The sequence below is a fragment of the Micropterus dolomieu genome, linkage group LG20, assembly GCF_021292245.1.
Source record: "Micropterus dolomieu isolate WLL.071019.BEF.003 ecotype Adirondacks linkage group LG20, ASM2129224v1, whole genome shotgun sequence".
Lineage (NCBI taxonomy): Eukaryota > Metazoa > Chordata > Actinopteri > Centrarchiformes > Centrarchidae > Micropterus > Micropterus dolomieu.
Genome location: NC_060169.1, coordinates 35,187,671 through 35,205,307, shown reverse-complemented (window position 1 = coordinate 35,205,307; position 17,637 = coordinate 35,187,671). Strand labels below are relative to the sequence as shown.

Here is a 17,637-nt window from a genome sequence, read left to right as displayed (position 1 = left end):
TTGTTCTAGAGAACTGATGAGAGTGTGCAGCTGTGTCATTAACACCACGTTTGTCTCTGTATATTTGCATTTTAACCACTGAGATACGGATGTCAATTAAACATGGGAAGGAAACAACAGTTTAGGTGCCAGTCCCTGCATTCAATTGTGGGCTATTTATAACGGCCCCTTTCTCTGATCATCTTATGGCCTGCTCCTTGAAAACAAAACTTGGTACTATTTCACTATTTTAAAAATCAGAAATGTAAAAACAGCCCGTTGTTGCTCATTTCTGCAAGCTTCCAAGAATGTTGACCTTTAGCTGTTCCCTGACACTGCCTTGAAGATCTAGGAAGTCTGCCATGGTTGTAGGTGTCTGGGTATGTTAACAGTGGGGAAGAAAGCCACAGTGAGAGAGAGAATTAGGTGCAGTTAGGAGGTACCTTGGGTTGCACTGAGTTGCGGTGTGCCTCCCTGCTCTCTGCCTTATGTCAAGTTTGTATTATTTCACCTTCCAAGGACCTGACCTGGTGTACCCGGGATCTACGCTTTCCAGAAAAAAAAGACAGCCTGTTGAAAAATTTTGTAAGTGGAAGATACTCTCAAAACTGGAACACCACCGTCAGTTTATGAGCATTGTAGTCCACCAACAGAGATAATGGATTAATTGCTAGATAGATAAAACTAGCGATTTGAAGGAAAGATGCGTTTATTTATTTAGCACGTTTCAAACACAGAGGTAATTCAATGTTGTTAACATAAGGTAAATAAATGCATTAGAACATTTAAAATCACACTAACAACAAAAGTTAAATCAATTAAAAATAATAAAAATCTGTCACCTTGGGTTCTGGGAAATTTCATTTATTTGAAATTGTGCAGACTAAACAGTTAATTGAATTAAATTGAAAAAAATATAATTGACAGATGAATCGATTATGATATTAATATTTGCACGATGAATAAAAGAAGACCAAAATCAGTACTTGCTTCCCTCTTGCATGGCTTAAGATGACTTCCTGATTACCCATAATATCGTTCTCACAATACAAATATTCTGCTTATTTCGGATGGTCATTTTCTTGGTTGCTACTTCGGTTTCCCTTTAAGCCTTTGCTTTTATCGCAGAATCTTTTCCTTCCTTCCTTTCTTCCTCTTGCCTCAGGGGTGCATTCGGCAGGTCAACACCTCAGCGGGTGGGTCGTTCTGGGCCAGGTGACCTTTGTCTGTCATTGTTTTGCTCCTCACACCTCACCCAGGGAGAAGGGGAAGGAGCTTAGTGCCTTACACCTGCCACTGAGTGGACTTGATTTTGGTGTGCCAAGGACAGTAGAAAAGGTCCCAAATGATTTGGATACCTAGCCAATAGCAGGTATGTGATAGACACCTGCGAGAGTGGGTGCATATCATGTACACCATGGATTCAGTGGATTGATCCTGTGATGGCCCTTATATTAGTGTCTGTTGTGAACCACGCTCAAGTTGAAAAGAACCAAAACAAGCAGCTGCTCTGTAGATAGAGATCCATAACTAAAGTGACGTTAGATTCCAAATGCGATTTGCGTTCCTGCGTGCGAGATGAATCAAACGTACCTTGAGTAAATAAGGGGACGAGGATGAAATGAAATACCCAAATGCTGCCTCCACTGGGGCCTGATTGAGTTCAGGTGGCTGGAAAGTGTCTCACCCAGGGCTAGTTGTCAGTGAAGGATCTGCTGTCTTCTCATCTGTCTGTGCTGCAGGGCTAACTGGTGAACATCGGGTGTGTTGCTTTGACGGATGTTTGTGTGCCTCCTGTGTTGCGGGGGGACGGGCCGTTGACACACTTCATATTTCAAAGGCAAGGTCTGAGGAAGAAATGAAGATTGATGCAGAAAAATGGCGCGGCAGCTCATCGCCCATTCGACACATATATTATCATTTACACATACGTGACACCTTTGTGCATGTCTGTATATCTATATATACATATGCATGGGCATGATCCAAGGCGCAGCACATTTTCACTTGGGGGGGTTTCCTCTGTTATTAGAGCCATGTGATATAATTGCATTTGATCTCCAAATAAACAGGGAATCAGTCCATCTCCTTGGTGGAGATGGCAGATGTGATGGACGAGCGCATTAGTGGCGAGGACAACATTAGATTTGCTCAAAATTATTGATCTTTTGTTTGCGAGCCAAGTCGGCGATAAATAACAGTGCATGGGAGATGTGACTCATTATCACCGTTCCAAAAGCCCGACAGACCTCTGTCAAAACACACTCTCCTTCCCCCCTCTCTTCCTCCTTTCTTTCATCTTCGTCACTACAAACCAATTTAATCTGTTTTTAATCCTTCCCTCTTTTCTGTCGCCGGCGCCTTTAATGCAAGGCCTCACTGTCACTATCTGATTCCCTTAAAATTTTAATCCTGCACTGATAACCCTGTATTATTACATATTACACACACACAGGCGGCAGGACACTCACACATACATACACATGCAAATATGTACACACAGCGTTTAGTGGCTCTCTCAGTGTTTTTATTCCTTTTTACCTTCTTAGTGAAGAAAAAATCCTTTTATCACACAATGGGTAATTTATATCCATTACCAGCGTTTTCAATCCTTTTCAGCGCGGCTGTCACTGCCTTTGGCACACTCGTGATTAATGTGATCTAATAATAGTCTGCCATTATATTTCCTTTAGTAAAACATGTACCAACATCCTATTCAGCTCCACGAAATTCATTGCCCCTTAAAATATTTTTCCCCTTTTTGTTTGAAAGACAAGATTTCTGTCCCCCCCCCTCCCCCCACCTCCATTTCGTTGCCTCCCAGGAGGTGATTATTTGTTTTGGGGTGGGGTTGCAAGTGATGGCACTTCCTCTATTTTCACGCTCTTATGAGAATGATGAGAGGTGCCATGAAAGTGGTTTGTGTTGAAGCATTTGTTTGTGGAAGTGTGTCGGCAGGTTGGTATGAGTGTGTTCTACTCATAGTGTAACATGTTCAGTAAGATTTGTTTGTTCTAGAAAAAGTAAAAGTTTAGCATGTTTTTTTTTTGATTTCAATGAAAAATGCAAACATATGAATTAATATTTACGGACTACCTGACTTCATCATAAAATAGCTGTTTATGTCCGTAATCAGTGAAAGAATCAGTGATTGTAGAAAAGCCTTCTAGAACTCTGTTCCCCCCGTACTATAACTATACTGGCCAAACCCCTGACCACAAATATATTAATTATTTCTTTTGGATTTCTTTTCTTTTTTCTTTTAGTGCAGGTAGTTTGGAATGGGTAATGGAGAGGAAAGATGCTCCCCATGGAATGTGCATAGGATTAGGTGTATGTGTGTGTGTGTGTATGTGTGTTACCGGGGAGGTGGTCCAGCAGTGGGCTCTGTTCCCTCCCAGCTGGACAGCCTGAGCCAGTCTGCCACTCACGGGGCACGTTTCAGACGGGGCGGTGCCAATGCTCACACACACTCACACGTATGAAGTGGTGCACGCACGCACACACACGATCCTGGCTCCCTCCCACAAAGAGGGTTAACCCTTACTGGGTTCTTAGACTTGTATCCAGGATGAACAGGTGGTCCCACAAAACATGGGCATCCATTTCCTCATGACTTATCCCAGTGTGGGTGTGTGTGTGTGTGTGTGTGTGTTTGTGAGGAGGGAGGGGGAGACACAGACATAGAAGGAAGAGAGAAAAAGAGTGCACATGACTGCGTAGCTTTAGTACACCTTTTGTATGTGTGTTTGGTTTTGCTTGTTACCAGGGTTTAGGGTCCCGCTGCTGCGTGAAATTGACATCAGATGGCCGTCGTGACAAGAACAATATTACATCCAGCTTCCATTTAGCAAGGGACAGCTAATATATGGGTGTCGTGTGAACATTTGTTTGCGTGTGTGTGTGTGTGTTCATTGGTACCTGACCCCAGAGTCTGACCGCACCAAACACAGCTGTCAACACTTTACATCTATGTTTTTTTCCCCCCCTCCATCCCTCTGTGCTTTTTTTCCCCCTCATTTTTTTTTCCTCTTGAATCCCTCTATCCAGGATCCTTCCATTAAAGATAACTTGTATTGAGCCACATCTTATTCCGTTCAATCCGCCTCCCCCTCCTGTCTCAAGTGATCCCTTCCCAGCAGAGAAAATCGAAGGTAAACCACTTCTAAGGCAAAAACGGCGCACTCCACTTTGGATGTTTTAAGTATCACCCTCTGATGGAGGAGGAGATGCAGGGTTGTGAATGTTTCTTTGGTAAAACACATAAAAATCACCAAGTTGCACGTTTTTCACCTGACCGCTGCAATAATTATATTAGCTATACTTGGCATATGGCTGTTACAACACATAGCTGAGACCTCCTCTGCCTTTGATGACTGTGGACTTTCATGTTGGAGGAAAACATCCTTCTTTACTCCACTTTATTTGTTCTTTTGTGATTTTTCTGTGGCTCAGCCCCTACGAACCCCAGACAACGTGAAATAGACGTTTTGGAAAATATGAGTAAGTAAGCAAAGAGAAAGAGAGAGAAAGGCAGAGAGCAGAATAGAGCTGAAGAGATAAACATAAACAGAGCAGAGAGAGAGAAGGTTTCTCTCTGAGTCAGCGGGTTTTAGTAAAGTCTGATTAAACGAGGTGGGAAACCGGTTGGGGTAGTAAATAACAGAGGTGTCAGAATGTTGCTTAATGACCTGGATATCTATTGCATGAAATATGTAGCTGCAGATCTAAGCAGGAGCTGTATTTTTTTCTTCTTTTCTTTAATGCCTTAATGTGCATGGGGAGTTCAGATATTTAAGACAACTTGTTGTGAGTGGAGAGAAAGTTTGGCAAGGCTTTCCTGGCAGAAGACAGACATGCATTTGGTAAGACTTAACATTAACATTAACATCTTTTCTTAACACACAGTTTAATTTAAGAATTGATATTATTTCTTCAGCCTGGACCTATAGCTGAAAGAGCATTTATGAGAACCTTTCACAGAAATGATCAATCAAGACCCACCAGTACTCACTAGATTTTAATGACAATAACTGCATGCTGTTTCTCCATAGTGTCAGTTACTACTGTTATTTCTGTCTACTGTATACATACTGCATTTTTGTATTTTGTGGTTTCATCCTTAGTGATAGAGGGCTATTTCATTTTTGTTTGGGGTTTCAATTTGATAATTGTATTTGTGATTCTTCTGTATCAAAATCTTCCTCTACATCGTGATATTGATTTCATCCATATTGCTAGCCTTGATAAAGATGAAAAAAAAAAAGAAGAACAAAACATTTATCGAACATCAATACCCATCTCCTTGAAATCAAAGGGTGTCGTTGCAGTCCCTTAAGCAAAAGTTTCTGAACTTACTAGCAAATTATGAATGTTTATAATGCACTTTTAAAGGCTAAGTCCAGTGAGATTCAATATTTTTCTTATTGTCAACATCCCACATACTCTATCCGTCCCCTGCTGCTGGAAATACTCAGCAGTGTCTGTTAACTTTTAATCCACGACACAGAAAGTCCCCAGTAGCACAAATGCACGTGTACGTGTGTGTGTGTGTGTGTGTGTGTGTTTGTGTGTGTGTGTTTTTGTGGCCTGTTACGCTTTGAGTTGGAACCAATGACTTTGGGGCTAAGTACCACAGTGCCACAGTAAGAGCAGGGAAGTCAGAACTATGAGAGATTTTTGAGAGATTCATATGTTTGGAGATTTGGCCCTTACATGTCATAGTAGCCTATTGTTATTGGGGACGCATATAGAATATGCAAAAACATTTATGCTATTAAGTTAATGAAATGCTTTTTAGTGCATGAAGAATAGCCGGTGGATGAACAGGAGGAGGGGAAGAATGAACAGAGAGCTGGAGGTGTTCAGAGGTTATTGCAGTGCAGTCAGCAGTGCAGCAGTCGATTCACCTTCCCCTCCTCTTTCCGGGGGGGAAACCCCTTTCCGAGGAGGGGATGCTTGAAGCAGTGAGAGAAGGGGAGGGAGAGAAGGGGAGCAGTGGTGGCAGTGAACTCAGCACTTTCCTTATCTTTTCTCTCTCTCTCTCTCTCTCTCTCTCTCTCTCTCTCTCACACTGTCTCTCTCTCCCAGGGCTCCCTGATCAGTGCCGACCAGGAACAGAGCTGAAGCTGAAGCTGGCTTAACGGGGCTAGGCACACTGTCACGCTGTCTAAGAAACTACCCCCACCCACAGTCTGAGGTGACTCAGGGCTTTCAGGGAAGAGGAAGTAAAGGAGGGAAGGGGGAAAGAGGGGGGTTGCTTTCCAGGTATTCGTTGGCGACTGTAGTTTTGCATGAATGGGTGAAACTCAAGTGGAGGAGAAAGAAAGGACGGAAGACTGAGGGAGAGAAAAGAGGAAGAACGCAGGGCAAGGAGGCGAACTGTCTGATGAGCCTGTGCAGCAGGTTACAGTTATGATGCACCACGATGCAATCTGTGTGGGGTGATGATGACGATCTCTATGATGATGAGGATGATCATGATAATGACACACACACACACACACACGCATTCATGGGCACATACACACACACACACACACACACACACACACACGCGCACACAGCAGTTGGCTGGGATGCCGTTGTATCTGGATGTACAGAGGGCCTGCATGGGCATATGAACAGATAATTCCTATTTAATCCCATCAGTTATCCGTTGTAGTAGGGTTGCTCTGTCTATCTTTAAGTCCAAGCTGGCTGTCTCTTATCTCTTTTGTCATTCTTCTCTCCAGTGTACAGACCAGAAGCTGTGCACTGAGCGTGGCCTAGCTTATGCCTTAACCTCTCTCATAGGTATGTGTGTGTGTGTGTGTGTGTGCGTGTGTGTGTGATATGACCTATGTTTGAGGGCTTCAGTAGTAGGGAGGGGAGTGCAAAAAGTCCAACTGAAGCCCAGGTTATCTTAGAAACCTCTGCGACGTTGTCTTTCTGAAAGACTGAAGTGGAAACCCTGCAGGCCTGTGTGACCCAGGCCTGACGATCTGGCATGCTCCGAGGACGCGAGGTTAGTTCACCTAGCAGCTATTTCTTGTCCAACTGTGGAAATGCCTTTGCCATCATATCAGGAATATCTAGCCAAGGTGTGGATGAACATGTTGCATTCATCTGTTAATAGCAGGGCCTAACACATGTAACCATGGTAGTGATTTATTTCTGTTGATATTAAAGTGGGGATTGACTGCTATGCTGGTTTGTCATCTTAATGCAGTAGCATGACATAGTTAGTGAACTCTTCTCCTCTCACTGCACCTTCTCTCATCCTTTCCTTTGCCAAATTTGGACGCTGACACTAAATGGATCTGCCATAATTCAGATGAGTGGGAGGATATACTGTGCATATATATATATGTATGTATATATTTGCGTGTGCGTGTCTGTGTTAGTGTGCAGCCATGTGTGGTTGTAAAGTGAAGCATTATGGCAAAAAAAAAAAATGGCTGAATAATTTAACACTCACATTATTTTCTAATGCCATTCTTTGGAATCTGACTGCGTCACTCTAGCAAATGCGTATGTCGGAAAGTTCAGGGGATTTTGTAGGGCGCCTGTGAACAGTGAGTGATGGCAACCAGCCGACTCTCAGCTCCCTCTTGTCTACCAACAGCTCCATGCGAGCCCCGTGCACCGTATTCCTTTCTCAAAACTAAAGCAGTGGGGAATCAAAACAAAAAGGCCACATATTTTATTTACGTGTCAAAAGTGCGGTGAAAGGAGGGTAGGTAGGAGGGAGTGGGGCATATCACTCTATCTGTCGGTTGATATCATTCCATCCATGCGGATCAATTCTCCCAGACAAGGAGAATGAGAATGGGGAGAGCACGAGAAGGAGGGAGGGAGGGTAAGGAAGCAGATCTGAAATGGTGGTCGTATTGATTTGTCAAAGAAATACAGCGTTGCGGGTTTGCTTAAACGTCCACATAAACCTGAGCTGTCAGAGGTGGGCGGGCATGTACTCACATTTGGCCACACAGACATGGATTGTGGATTTTCTGCTTGGCTTAGCTGTACATAGTCTTGCCCATCAACTTTATGTGGAAACAGGCAAAGTGGGCCCTGCTTTGTAGCATACTCTCCATCCAGACTCCTCAAGCTTCTACAAAACACTGCCTTGATTGGTCACTAAACGTCTCACAGTTCTATGACAAAAAATCTTAACTCAAAGTCCACTTACTAGCCTTCTTCTGAAGCTTTCAACTGCATCTCTCAATATTCTTCAGCAGATTTTGCTTAGACATGGACTGCGGATTTTATGTTAGTTGTTAAATTCCATTTTTTTCTCTTTTATGAGATCATCCTAGTAGCCTACTGACACTATAAAAATGTATACTTATGCTGCATACATGGTTTATGAGAAGTATGTTTGCACTGAGCAATGAGCTTCCATCGATTTCAGATGTCTATGTTTAACAGGTAAGTTCACTGGTGGGCCAAACTCCAAGAATCAGTATTTACTACCTGTCCTGACCACTTTTTTTAAGCGTCACTCAGCATAACTTTTCCATAATGACTATCACAACACACCAGTCTAACTCTCATATTCCTACAAGATCCAGGCTGTAATAACCATAACACCCCCTAAAACCTGTATTCTAAACATGGCCATGCATCTGCAGCTGCTTAGGCCCATCACATTCCTAAATTGTGAAAAGCTACTGCAATCTTGGTTAGAGTGGAAAGAAAAACACGTTGAGGTTATATCTTAACACTTTTGTTATGTAATAACCTCAATTAAGACCACCCATGCAAATTTAGCTGACCGTGGTGAAACTCTCACATACGGAAAGGACTAACACATCAACTTTGTGCTTAATTGGTTCAAGGGATTTGCCGGTGTTGCTGTATCCTGTTTATCCAGTCTCAAAAAATGTAGTCGGTCCCATATTTGACCATAGGGGAATAGAGAAAAGCTCTCTTCCACTCTGTGACTACATACCTGGCACAGGGACAAGAGTGGAGGGGGGTAATGAAATTAAAGATCAGTTAAAGAAAACTGGAGAAAAGAGCAGAGAGTGTGCACAGGGCCATAAAAGGGATAGTTTAACCATTGATCGAGAGCAGTGGTGGAAATGGCATCTGTAAATCAATTTTATCTTGGAGCAGCTAAAGAGTGTTTTCTAATGAGTTTAATGCCACATAATGGCTAAATTCCTCTGCTTAAAAGATGCCCTCAAGGTGGTGGCAAGAGATAGATGTCACCATGGAAAGCTTAACACCTCACCATTCAACAGCAAGCAGAGGGATGACTTTTTCTTACAGGAAGACTGTTTCTTAAATGATGTTAAACCTTTCATTCATTAGAAGGTTTCAGGGGTTCATTATATCACCCAGTACACCTTTGTCTAGACAGCTTGTATTATCGATAGACACAGACATCTGTGGCTGAGATTGGGCATTTAGTGAATTAGTCAGTCTGTGTTGTTCACTTCCACAACTACATATAAAACAACAAATCTGTGCCACTTCCTCATTATCAAAAAAACAGTATCAATCAAAATGAAACATCTATGGCAACTTTTTGAATACCACTCGTCATCTCACTGCTAGGCAGAAAGCAGGCTAGAATGTCAAACTGGAACAGGCCGGGTACTGCCACTGAAAAGACAGACTGACCCAGCACTAATAGATTATGAATCAAGCTGACCTCTGGCAAATAGTGGTGTTTATGAAATCCTTTATGTTACAGGACATGAGGACTGTGCGGCAGAGAACACAGGGCTTAGCAATGGCAACAAAACAGACCCCTCTCTACCAGTGTTGGGCTGTAACTTGTTATTCAGTAACGCATTACTGTAATATTATTACTTTAATTTTACACTACACTAGTAACTAGTAGTGTAATAGAGTATTATTTCCAATACAGTAATATTATTACAGTTAATAATCCCAAGTAATGCTGGGTTACTTGGTTTACTTGCTACTAGAATGTGTGACAGTGCTGCTGTTGAGAAGCCAGACATTATGTTGTTCAAGTCAGCGGTTAGCCAAAAAGCTAAATAAAGAATGGAGAACAAGGGAGGTCTTTCCACATTTGGGGTGGTGCAGGGGATAAAAGGCATGCCTTTGGTGTGAGTTCAAATCCCACTGCAACACATCCACCAATGTGTCCCTGAGCAAGACACTTAACCCCTAGGTGTGCGACCTCTGACATATACAGCAATTGTAATATAATTGTAATAATGTGTCACAGTTAAAGATGCAAAGAACCTTTAAACCTCGAAAAATTCTACATTTAATTTATTGAATCATCTGTTGAAGCAGCACAGCAACGTGAAAAAAAGAAACTACCTCTGCCCTACTGGAAAGTGATGCATGCATTCGTCGAGACAGAGTGACATTAAGCAACGTTTTGTACAAACGCTGAATACTGCTCTTAGAAATGCATATGCATAAAAACAGTAGTTCAGAAGTTGGGATTAGCTTTATTTTTTTATTTTAAACAGTGACGCTGAGAAACGTTATATGTTTTGTACAAAAAACATACCTCTTGCAGCTGTTATGAATATGCTGTTAGTTAAAAAGTCAGGAGAGAGTGCATTGTTTTTTTATGTTGTTAAATACTGTATAGCCTATACATAGCCTTCACTGTATAGAATAATAGCATCATCTGGTTTGAGAGGCTGCCATGTTTTCAGTAAAGTGGAAATGAGCTGCTAAACAGGTTTTCCCTCACTTTTTAGGATTGGGGGATTGGGGGGTAGTAAAAGTAATATAGTAACATAATGGGTAACATAACTAGTTACTTTTAATACCCAGTAATATGTTAAGTAATATTACTTTTTAAAGGAGTAATAAGTAACTAGTAACTAGTAACTAAGAAAAAGAATTTCTGAGTAACTTGCCCAACACTGCACTCTGCACACAATTACTTTAGTGATACATAAAAATATAATCTCATCATCTACAGATTCATGTAACATGTGCACTAGGGTTCAACTAAAATATTTTGTAAAGGCCAATGTATATTATTATTTCAGAGGTACATTTAGCATATTTCTCCCATTTCATCTATCTATTTTCAATGCTTTCCCAAGTTTGGGTCATGTGATAACAGGCTAAGCAAATTAGCATTGTTGTCCTTGACACTTGGTGTATCATTCAGATCTCATGTGGCCGGCGAGGATATTTAATCTCTCAAGTGTGTTTTTGGTCTGCCCTGGAGTCTCTCCTAAAATGGATGTACCTGGAATACCTCCACAAGGGAGGTGTCCAGGGGACAATCTGACTAGAAGCAACCCAGCTGGCTCTTTTTAAAGCTCCCCCTGGATATCTGGCCTTCCCAGCCCAATGAAACCAACAGACCTACACTGTAAACAGTGACATAACCCTGAGGTCAGCAAAGCATTCTCCACTCTCTGGCGCTATTAATACTGGTCTTAAAACTGACTGTTTTCATACTGAGTTTTTCCAGATATTTGGTTTATTAAGTTCCCCTGCAGGTGTAATCTCATCTGAATAAAAAGAGCCTCTGAAACTGTCTTTAGACCATGGGACATTTAATCAAAATGTCACATTAGAAGTGATTTAGTTTAAAGGGTTTAAATGCTGCTATATTAATCCTACAAAATTGTGGAATGGCAGATGTTCAAAAGCATCATCTAATTTTCTCAAAAACAAACCCAGACCTGACCCAAGGGTGAAGTACTACTTTCTGGATTCAAAGACAATGTGTCTTGTGTGTCTTAACTGGACACAAATATACAGGGCTTCAGTGAATACATACAAGCCTGAAAAGTTGACAGTGATGGAATTAAATGGGTGGACAAGTTTTCGAAAAGCCAAGAATGTTGGTTCCAAACCGGAGCTTGTCCAAAGGTAATTACAGTGTGCAAAACACAAACACAAGCAAACATCAGCTACTGTTGGTTGGTTAGCGAGCATATTTATTTTTACAGTTTTGTCTCCTGAATGTGTTCCTCTGCACCTCTTGCTGGATTGGGCCAGGGATAGGTAGGCAGTAGTAAGAAGCTTTAAGAGTCAATAACTGGTAAAACCACAACCAGTACATGCAGGGATTCCCAAAGCATCCGGTATCAAGACAAATCATGAGCTAGCTAGCTAGCTAGCCTGTCAGCAGACACAAATGTGTTGAAATATTACATTACACAAATTACATTAGATAGTAATGGAAGCAAAAGGAATCCTCTTTGTCTTCAGTGAGAGTGATCTGAGGAGTCTGTAAGCTGTAAACTAGACTCCACCAAAAGGCTGTTGACGGAAAGCAGCTCACAATCAGTAAGTGCCTTTTTTGATGTGTAGACACCGTGGGTGCATTGCATCATGGGAGAGGTTTGGAGGACTCAGGCGATTTCAAACAAGCTTTATAAATTTCCAATAATAAGGAATAGAATTTTGAATCACGTCCATCATATTGGTTGTGGATGTAGCACTGATGCGATTGAAAAATTGAATTAGTCCAACACTGACGATATACATCGATCTAAGCTCATTCAATACCAACACTAGAATGGGAAATGACTGAAACAGACAGATTATATGCTGATACATATGTAAGAAAATGCTATAATATAACACAGCGCCTAGAAACCACTCTGATGTGTGTGTGTGTGTGCGTGTGTGTGTGTGTGTGTGGAAAAAAATGAGTACAACCAGCGTGCAGCATGAAACTTAAGGAAAGTTCATCTCCACAGACCTCTAGCATTGATCACTTGGGCCCTAAAGCTATTATCTTGATCTAATTAGGTTTAACATAAGTCTGTGTCACGGCCCGGTGCAAGGCTGTCTTGTCCCCAATTCCACACTTTCACAGCATCCCTATTTAAAAATAGCACACATGTGCCACACATACATGCAGTGAATACTAATACTGTTTTTCCCCAATTACACTGAGATCTACTTTAATGTCAGACTGAGGTCTAAGCAGGGGGAAATGATGTAATTCAGGAGGCACTGAACAAGGGTGGGGTAATCTCCCAGGTTTCCCCACACGCGTAGATTTGAGTTAGTACTCTGACCGACCATCAAAGAGAAATTGGCGTAATTTATGGAAAAATGAAATGCATCCCCTAATATTAAAATCTGTAAGCATTGTGTTGTTCCACACCTTACTATACATATATGCATAGCTGTTAAATACTAAAGTTTTGATGAGCTGGCTAGAGAGACATGCATTATATTGTATGTTTTTAAAAACATATAGTACAATTTCGGTATTGTTGGGAAAAGTGGACTAGTCCCCTGATTGTGTGTGTTTTATAGTATAATATTTTTTGTATGTTGTGTCTCATATAATCTCAAAATGTTGCAGCTTAAAGACTAAATCCACTTCAGAGCTTTACCCGGTTCTCTGGATATTTCTACATGCATATTGTTTGAAACCGCAATGGAGAATAGCCACAGTTATCGTTATTTGAAAAATGTATAACTTTCTTATTGTTTCTAATTATTAATTAGTAAGTTTGATATTGGATCTGTTTTCTGTTATGAAAATGATTCACATGTCTCACATCCAACTTGAACGCTAAAATGTAGATTTTAGCCAATTCTCTTCCATTCTACCCTCTCTGTATTCCTATGAGCTAGGAGTTGGAGATGATCTGAATACCCCTGGCTCAAAAAGTGTAGAAGGGGAAACATACACCCGGTGACCTAATAAGAAGACCTTTGAGGTGTGCCCATTAATACAGCTGTCAAAAATATTCTATAATAGAATATTATATATAATTTAATTTGTTTTATGTACCTTATATCTGGGCTGAGCTGCTTTAATACAGCTGTGAATTACCTACTCTGACACCATATTCATTTTCAACATGATTAGCGGCAGTGGTGTGCATGACTGGCGCAGTGGGTGGCTGTGGCCCAGTGCACACACTCATGGGCTCATTATGCCATCGCGCAGGTGTAATGGAATGAGCCCCCTCACACACACACACACACAGGCACACATACAAGCCCTTGCATGTACAAACTGAAGAACATGAAAGCTTGCACACAGAATGAATACAGTGGGCCCTCTTGGCCTCTTTACAAAGCAACTTTTTTTTCAATGTTGTACAATCTGGCTATCCACTACAGTCTTATTATTTCAGGGCCAGGCTGAGGAACCATGCTTCAGTGCCCATATAAGGGAAGACAAGTCTAAAAAAAAAAGGTGTTAAGAGGACTCCCCTCCCTCTCCACTACTCCGATGTCCTCTGTTATTATGAATAGTGGCGGTAAGAGAGAAAAGCATATACTTCATTCGAATCTGTTCATGGTTCCTGAAGGACCACTCTCGCCAGACGAGGGCCCTTTTTCTCCCCCCTCCCTCTTTTGATTGATATGTGAAATCCGTCTCTTGCCACAGCTCTAAAGGCAGTCCCTGTGTGTGTCTGAAAGGTGCTCATTGTTGAGTAGAGACCACTTTGTCAAGAAACAATCCTGTTCCCAAGGAAGCTGAGAATGTCTTAAAAAAGATACAGGCCCTTATTGTGTACATTGGGGAACTTTAATTTTGTGTGTGAGGTCATTTTAATCCTGATGAATTTTTATAGTAGCGGTTGTAGTTCAATGGCTGGTCGCCCTAATGCTCTAAAGAAGGAGCAAAATAAAGGAAGAATGGGAAAGAATGAAAAAACCCACCCACAGGCCTGTTGAACAATCCTAAACTTAAAGTGTCACAGAGAGCGAGGAGGAAGGGTTGCAGCCTTTGTTGATGGACACATTGGGATGTATTTAAGTTCTACAAAGGAGATTCCGTGAATGGAGGCTTGATTTCTGCTACAAGGTTTAAAAATGCATGGTCTAAGGATAGATTTGCCACGGGATAAAGTTTGTGTAGGGTAATCTCTTAGGCCGCAGAAGCTGATGTGAACCACCCAAGACATTGACTGTGAACTGATGCCAAAGAGGAAAGACAAGCTTCTACAAGCATGCATATATGAAACTGCTGATGGTATGACTGAGTGTATTTAATTGGCATATTGGATTTTTCCTGCCTCATTTTAACACATTTGACCTATAGGCAAACTTTTACAATGAAAGATTGGTCATGTCGTGTTCTTTATGATAATAGACGGGTAACCTCTCAGACTTCTTCTTTTGTGCAAACTAATGGTCTTATTTGAACAGCAGTTTGTCTTTTCATCTCAGCTGTTTTGTTGTTGGCTCGCCCTCTGGCCTCGTGTAGGTTTAGACTGGATGCGAGCCTATTAGGCAGAGGAGTTGAAATATAAACACCAAGCAGCTGAAAATGTGATCATCCAAACTGGATAAAGTTACTAGATTTTTGTACATTCTAGCAAATTAAAGCACTAGATAAGCACACAACTTGTTTTATTTTATTGCTTTTTTCAAAATGGTGCGTCGTCGCAGGAGGCTTGCTCATCACCACCAGGGCTAAATGGAAACTGGACCTTGTTTGAGAAACGGCAGGGTGAGACCAAACAGCGTGATTCATAATGGTTATTTATGTACCATGTAGCTGAGACTCAGCAGGGGGCAAAGACATGGTCTTTACTAAATACATGCCTTGCTGTTTAGTTTCTCCTCAGTCAGGCTTGCGGCCTGTCTTCCTGATAACTATTTCTCACCAAAAATACATCGTGTCAATGTTTTTGATCATCCCCAAAATAACAAGTGTAGGAGTCTGCGTTTTCATGGAGCAAAGACATGAGGTGCATTCAAACAAGTTTCTCTAGTGCATGGACAGATTTCACATAGTTTGGGTTACCTCCAGTTTGGTGACGAATCCTCATAACGCCTCCAAATTGCAGTAGCAAGCAAGCATACACATAAACATACCCCCATGACACTTGTTCCCTCTCTTTCTCCTTTCTCCAACTGTCCTTCATTTCTTTCTCTGCTTTTCCCTCTTCCCTCTTTTCCCTCTGTTCTGAGATGCAGAGATCCAAGTGCGCGATGGTGCATTACTAAGGACACCTGCTCTGTTGATATGGCCAGGCAGATTGACTGTGTACTTGTGTTGACTGTGTACTTGTGTGAGTGTGTGTGTGTGTGTGTGCGTGCATGCATGCATGCATTTATTCATTCATCAATTTTTAGGCTGAGACTGGGACCAAACCTATCAAAATTGTTCTGAAGTGAATCTGTCCATTTCTGCCTAAAATTTTGCATAATGAGCTTTTAATTCTGTGCTCTGCTGCTATCCCAAACAGTGCCCTTCTCAAGGTTTGGCACCAAAAATAGTAAGAAACTGAAAGCATGCCGTCATAAAGTGTTAAATGTTCAGGTTGATAATCATGATCAAAACTCAAATGAAATAAGTAGTGCGTTTATATACCATTAATTTAGATCGCCTTAATAATGAGAATTAAAAAGACTTATATGAACCAATAAGTCGACAGTATTATGTCCATGAAAATAGAGTATTGGTGGTTTTATCATCTGCTGCATCCCTGACACTTTAACCATTTGTATCTTTGTAAAGAAAAAGAAAATGACATCGTGCCTCCCTGCACTTGTCATTTCATTAATTTCTCATAAAAGGGAGAGATTCCTCTTTACGGAGGGTAAAAATAAACAAAGGTGTGAGAGTTCAGTACCTAGGAGGGCACAATATGTTCTGTTACGTTATTGTACTACTCTTTTTGCTCTGGGAGAAGAAAATGAGTGGAAGCCGGGTGCGAAAAGGAATACTGTGCCATTTTATTACTGACATTTGAATGAGTTCTGTTCACATCCCCTCCTAAACCCCCACCCTGTGCCCTGCACCCCCACCGCACCCCAACCGACGTACAAAAAATTCTTATTCACTTAGTATGTAGGTCACATTACAGTGGTGTCTAGCTATTGGACATGGGTTTAGATAACTGTTTGTCAAGTATTAAATGCTTTTGCTGCCTCAGCAGCCTCTGCCACTGGTATTTCTCACACAGCTGTGCAACTGAAAGGAGGCAGCACAGCAGCAAAAATCATGTCACACACATACACACACACGCACATACACCCGCTTTCAACCTTTTTGTGTATATATGTGTAATCTGTGCTTGCATAAAACATTCACTTTTCTCATATAAAAGTGCCTTATGTGAAGTTGAAAACAGCATTTGAAAGGAAGTTAAAGCAGCAACAGTAAATGAGGACTGTGCTGCGGTGAATAGGAGGTAAACCCATTGACCTGAGGTGCCAACTCAAGCAGATGAATCTTTGCTTTTCTTTCCTCTTATCCCTATTTACTTTGGGTGACCTTGTACACCAGCCTGATGCAGTGTGTTCACATAGCACAGGCCTAATGGCTTAGATAGGCCCCATCATGGCCGGCATGGCCTCCTCAATTGTACACTCGCCGTTCACTACAACCACCACCACCTCCGATTTGGAAATGACCCGGTGGAGGACCGGGGCAGAGGAGGAAATTGCACCTTGCGCTTTTATACCAGCAGGATCCAGGCGAGGAGTGAAGTGTTCACTTAAAACAGAAAGGCAGGAGACAAGAGGGGCACCTCGCTGCTGTACAGCATGAAATGAAAGATGCAAGAAGTGTGTGTGTCTGTGTGTGTGTGTTTGTGAGTTATCCTCCCCTCCCTCTGTCCTTTGTATGAAATGAGCCCAGATGGTGATTGATTTTTCAAGTGCTGACATCCCTGCTTGAGAAGCACCCCTCCTTTCTGAACACACACACACAGATACACACACCACACACAACACACACACACACACACACACACACACACACACACACACACACACACACAC

The 17,637-nt window shown here is 41.7% G+C and overlaps 1 protein-coding gene across 7 annotated transcripts in view; it reads left to right on the top strand.

The window, feature by feature from the left end:
• Positions 1 to 17,637, top strand: part of znf536 (zinc finger protein 536) — a 223,041-nt gene that overhangs the window by 39,734 nt on the left and 165,670 nt on the right. For 2 of the 7 annotated variants that reach the window (XM_046033559.1, XM_046033562.1), the window contains exon 3: positions 6,070 to 6,178. The exons of the other annotated variants lie outside the window; for them this stretch is intronic. The gene's annotated coding sequence lies outside the window, so the exon portion shown is untranslated. The remainder of the gene's footprint in view (positions 1 to 6,069; positions 6,179 to 17,637) is intronic. 7 annotated transcript variants of the gene reach the window in all.